Below are 6,151 nucleotides of genomic sequence, written 5' to 3' on the forward strand. Positions count from 1 at the left end.
AGTGGGGCAGGGAGGCGGGGAATGGGGTTCAGGCTTTAAGTTCCGCTGCCTGTTGAAGTAGCCACGTTCCCTGGTGCCCGGAGGGTGCGCTCCCAGGCAGTCGTCGCTAGTACTGTCAGGAGGCGAACAGACTGGGGGCCAGAAGACCTTTCAGTTCAGTTCAGTCGGTCAGTCGTGTCCGACTCTTTGCGACCCCATGAATCGCAGCACGCCAGGCCTCCCTGTCCATCACCAACTCCCAGAGTTCACTCAAATTCACGTCCATCGAGTCGGTGATGCCATCCAGCCATCTCATCCTCTGTCGTCCCCTTCTCCTCCTGCCCCCAATCCCTCCCAGCATCAGAGTCTTTTCCAATCAGTCAACTCTTTGCATGAGGTGGCCAAAGTACTGGCGTTTCAGCTTCAGCATCATTCCTTCCAAAGAACACCCAGGGCTGATCTCCTCTTGAATGGACAGGTTGGATCTCCTTGCAGTCCAAGGGACTCTCAAGAGACTTCTCCTTGGCTCCATCCAAAATTGACCTCATCAAATCTCCCCCATTCTCTTGGATTAGGAGCAGAAACTGAGTGTTCTTCAAAATTGCTCTTTGTCCTTTATTTAACAATCCCCAAACTATGATCATCCAGAAAACTTTGCCTCTCTCATCTCCTCGCTGCCCCAAGCCCCTGTCCAGGCTACCATCAACTTGAGCCTGGATTACTACTTTGAATCTCTCTCCCTTCCATCCACCCCCAACCCAGCTGCCCAGATGATCTTTCTAAAAATTTAGCCAAGTCTCTCCTTTGCTTAAAACCCTTCAGATAGCTACGTGTAGGATATGGGCCTCTCTCATTTCTGCATTGAGTCCTGCGTGCTCCTGCAGCCTCCTGACCAGCCCTGGCCCCTGCCTGGGATGCTGTGGAGGCTTCCAATAGATGGTCTCCACACATTTCCCTCTCCTGAAATGGCCCTGCCTTCCCCACCACCTTCTCTGCCTAGTTAATTCCTAGTCCTTCAGGAAACTTCCCTGAGGTTTATGAGTCCTTAAGCAATCACCATTAATGTACGGATACATGAGAATTGTGCATAATAATGGTCCCTGGCTGATAGGACTGAAGGAGTAAAGCACATACGACAGTGTCTGGCACTTAGTAAGTACCCAACAAATACTAGCTATCACTCATAATCCACCTTGTGTTACACTTTCCTTTGTGTCTCTTTCCTCCACGCTGGCTTGTGATGGATGGCAGGGATTTCGTTTTTGTATCCCTCCCCAGAATCTGATTCAAGGTAATTGCTGATTCAGGGGTCTGTTGAATGAATGAATGAGGCACTTTACCCACTGCAAATCTCAGTTTGCTTATCTTTGAAATGGACATATTAAAATTTCTCTCAGAGGGGAACTGTGAAGACTGAATGAAGTCAGCGCTGTGGCCTACTCATTTAACAATCATGTGTGCGCCTCTTCTCATCCCCCACAAGGCACTGTGCTCTGGGCTTCTGGGAAACAGACAAGGGCAATTGGGTAACAATCCATTAGCACTTGGCAGTCTCTGAAGCCTTTGAGCATCCGTTCTTAGTTTGATAATGTACATGAGGAAACTCTGAAACACATTTTATTGTTAGCTCTCTTTTATGAAAGGAGAAGTAACTTGACCTCAGTCACACAGATGTTTGAGGGGAAGACCCAAATTTTTTATTCCAAATCCTATTTCTTTTCACTACACCCTATTTCTCTACCCCTACTCTGGGAACCTACACAAATAATTATTATAGAAGGAAAAAAGAATAAGGGCCTTAACACACACAGGTAAAATCTGTCTGTGATTGTGTAGGGCTGTGTGGGTATAGATTTGAGTGTGGTAACATCAGAACAACATATGTAAGAACATTCTGTGTGTTAGGACTGTACATATATTACATGTATTTTTTCTTTTAACTTTTGCCTTGCTGTTGCTGCTGCTGCTAAGTCACTTCAGTCATGTCCGACTCTGTGCAACCCCATAGACGGCAGCCCACCAGGCTCTGCCGTCCCTGGGATTCTCCAGGCAAGAACACTAGAGTGGGTTGCCATTTCCTTCTCCAATGCATGAAAGTGAAAAGTGAAAGTGAAAGTGAAGTCACTCAATCGTGTCTGACTCTAGCGACCCCATGGACTGCAGCCTACCAGGCTCCTCTGTCCATGGGATTTTCCAGGCAAAAGTACTGGAGTGGGGTGCCATTGCCTTCTCTGAACTTTTGCCTTACAAGGCAGATATTATTTCCACTTTACAAAGGAAGGATTAATAATTAAGGCTCATAGAGGTCAACTATTTAACTCTAAGGACAGTCACAGCAAGTGAGTGTATTTGGAGGAAGGTGAGTCATACCTGGGCTTCTCTGGTGGCTCAGATGGTAAAGAATCTGTCTGCAATGTGAGAGACCTGGGTTCAGTCCCTAGGCTGGGAAGATCCCCTGGAGAAGGGAATGGCAACACACTCCCTGGAGAACTCCATGGACAGAGGAGTCTGGTGGCCTATGATCATACCTAGCATGACAGAGAGGGGAACCTGGGAGAAAGGAAAAAATCAGAAAAGTCTCCATGGGAGGAAGTGGCATTTAAGTTGGGCTTTGAACAATGGGTCAGATTCAGACAGACAGAGATGCCACACACAGCAGCAGAGTGAGGAATTGATTGCAGCTTTTCACTTTGAGACTTCTTCACTCCCTGAGGCTGGAAACCCACAGCTTCACGAGAAAGTGAAGCCTATCATCTGTTGGCAGCTGTTTCCTTGGGAACGAGACTGGCCTTGTGCTGCATCCCATCAAATGAAGTGCCATCTTGTGCCAGGATATTGAAGCTGTTTGAACAACTGCCACAAGTAGCACAGCCCTTGAGAAGCCAAAGGTCAGGACCAGGACAGGAGGCAGCAGCTTCCTTGGGCGTCAGACGGGTGCTGCCGCTGCCATGTCCAGTGCAATCCTGGCAAGTCGCTCCAGTTCTCCAAGCTTCCGTTTCTCTTTCTGTCAAATGAGGATAATAAAATGGGAAAATGTGTCAAGGACCCACAGAGAGACACACACAAGAAAGAGCTGAATGGCACCATGCAGTGACGTGAACCTTTCTGAGGCAGCTTTCATGTGTTGCCCCATAGCCGGAGGTGGACTGAAAAATTAGGTAGACTCAGAGAGCCCTTGAAGGTTGGAGGCCCCAATGTATTTTTTAAGGCACATGATCTCTGTTTATATAGTTTGCTTATTTACATAGGTTTGCTTTAAATACTTCCACATGTAGAGAGATACATTTATGTTCTTATAAATGAGTCTGTCCCAAAGTAAACTTCAAATTTAAAGCAACTGCAATTAGAAATCCCTAAAAGGTTTTTGTACATAAGATGAAAAAATTCTAATTCAGATGAGAGGGTAGATGCATGAGAATTGCCAAAAATGCTTCATGAAATTAAAAAAATACTCATTCGGGTTCTGCCCAACCATATATTAGATGTTATAAGAAAACTCAAAACAGTATAGCATTGTCATGGGCAGGTATCAGTGGAACAACATGGAGAGTCTAGAAACAGATACAGTGTACAGGAGTTCTTAATATATAGTTAACATTGTATTTATAGTCAAATCCATCAAAAGGGGAGAGCTGAACAAATTAGAATGCATTTATACAGTGGAACCTCACTATGGAACATTATGCAGTCATTAAAGAGAATGCATAGAACTACATGTACTGACCTGGAAAAAAATATTTGTTGTATATGCTCAAGCAAAAAATGCAAGTCACTAGAGGCATGGCATAGCATTTTAAAATATTGACCTTATTTCAGACTTACAGAAAAGTTGCAAAAAAACAAAAAAAGAAAAGTTGCAAGGATAGAAGAAAGAATTCCTGGATACCCTTCACCCAAATTTTCCAACTGTTAACATTTTACTATAGAAACATCTACATATTTCTGAACTACTTAAGAGTCTGTTGCAGACGTGATACCCTTTATCCATAAATACATCACTGGGTCTCTCTCAGGTACAAGTAGAACTCATATAAGCACAGGATAGTTATAAAAATCAACAATTTAACACTGATCAATACTATTATCAATCTATGGACCTTACTCAGATTTCATCAGTTGTCCAGCATGATTTCATTTTGGGGGAAAATACATAAAGGGAGAGGTGAAGAAACATTTACATATGTCTGTGCTTAGCTTAGTTGCTCAGTTATGTCTGACTCTTTGTGACCCCATGGACTGTAGCCTGCCAGGCTCTTCTGTCCATAGGATTCTCCAGGCAAGAATATTGGAATGGGCTGCTATTCCCTTCTCCAGGGCATCCTCCCGACCCAGGTATCAAATCTGGGTCTCCTGCATTGTACGTGGACTCTTTACCATCTGAGTCACCAAGGAAGACCTTTGCATAAGTCTACATGTTGTGTAAGAGCTTGGGAAAGGTACAGAACATCCATATTTTTAACCTTACTTAACTTGAACATCTGTTACAAGGTGCATGTATTATAATTTTGTAATAAATTACAATGAAGAAAAGTTTACTATAAATAATGAATGAATTAATAAAATCACTATAGGCTGGACACAAAGTTGAGATCAAGTCCTGGTTCTGCCAACTTTGGATACATCACCTAATCTCTCCAATCCTGGATTTCCTCATCATAAATTTCCATCTATAGAGGAAGCTATATTTTCAATAAGGATTAATTTTGAAAAAATACACAAAGTTCTCAAAATTCCCTAGAAGACACTTAAAAAATAATTCCTATAAAACCAACCAACTCTTGCATGTTCCCACCTCCTCCTCCTTGCTCATGCCATTCAGCTTAAAATGTCCTTTCCTTCCTCTCCACTACCACCATTTTTTTCACCCTTCAAGGCCCCATCTAGATGCCACCTCCTCCAGAAATCCTTGTCTGATTACCCCAACCAAAAGTGATCTCTTTCCACTGATGCCCTATGGCTTCCCCGTGCCCTTTGCATTAGAATTGTTGGCAGGGATAACAATGATTGAACCCCAGGGAGTCTGCTGGAGAGCTCAAGAGAAAGGCTGTCCTTGCTAATCAAAGGCTATGCTATGCTTCTCTGCTGATTCTGTCTGTGTGTGACACCTGGAACTGTCATGATGAAACCATCAGGGATTACACTGCCTCTCCACTGAGAGTGACAGAGGGATTAGCTTGGGTCATGGTACCAGCATTTGGAAGCATCCTGACATACTGCCTAGGCCTTGAAAGGCCTCACTTCTTGGTCATAGGGTTTGAATACCACCAAATGGAGATTCTTTTTCTATTTATATCTCCTACTATATATAGTAGGCATTCTAAGAATATAATTTGAGTCATTTGTTTGACTCAAATCACTCAAGATATATTGAGTACCTACCACATACCACATGCTAGCTAAAAGCATGCTGGAAATAAAATCCATAATCATTATACACTCTGCCTGCCTCTCTTATAGGCCCTGCCTTGCCTCCCACGACTCCCAAAAATGCAGTCCCATAGCAATACTAACAACTTCCAGAATGTACATGCTCCCTGTCTTCACGTATATTTTCTCCATACGCCTGTTTATAGACTCTGCCCCTATAACATCCCATTAGCCGTCCACAGTTTCCCCTCCCAGTCCTGTCTGGGGTGAGCTGCATAATGGCTCCCAAAGTTATCCATGCCCTAATCCCTGGAACCTGTGAATATGCTACTTTATATGGCAAATGAGACTTTTCAGATATAATCAAATTAAAGATCTTGCGACAGAGAGATTATTTAGGAAATCACATATGGTCTTATAAGGCAGAGCGAGATTGAACATAGAAGGGAATGAGGCAATGTGACTAAGGAGGCAGATATAAGAGTGAAGCCTAGAGCCAACAGAAGCTGAAAGAGACAAGGAACAATTCTCCCTGGAATATCTGGAAAGAACTAGCCCTGCCAACACCTTGGTTTTACTCCATAAAACTCACTTCAGACTGGCCTCCAGAGCTGTAAGAGAATAAATTTCTGTTGCTTTAAGCCATTAAACTTGGTAATTTATTCCAGTAGTGTTAGGAAGTAAAGTAAAAGTGAAGTCGCTCAGTCGTGTCGGACTCTTGGCGACCCCATGGACTGTAGCCCACCAAGCTCCTCCATCCATGGAATTTTCTAGGCAAGAGTACTGGAATGGGTTGCCGTTTCCA

The sequence above is a fragment of the Bison bison genome, unplaced genomic scaffold (assembly GCF_000754665.1).
Source record: "Bison bison bison isolate TAMUID 2011002044 unplaced genomic scaffold, Bison_UMD1.0 scf7180017864180, whole genome shotgun sequence".
Taxonomy (NCBI): domain Eukaryota; kingdom Metazoa; phylum Chordata; class Mammalia; order Artiodactyla; family Bovidae; genus Bison; species Bison bison.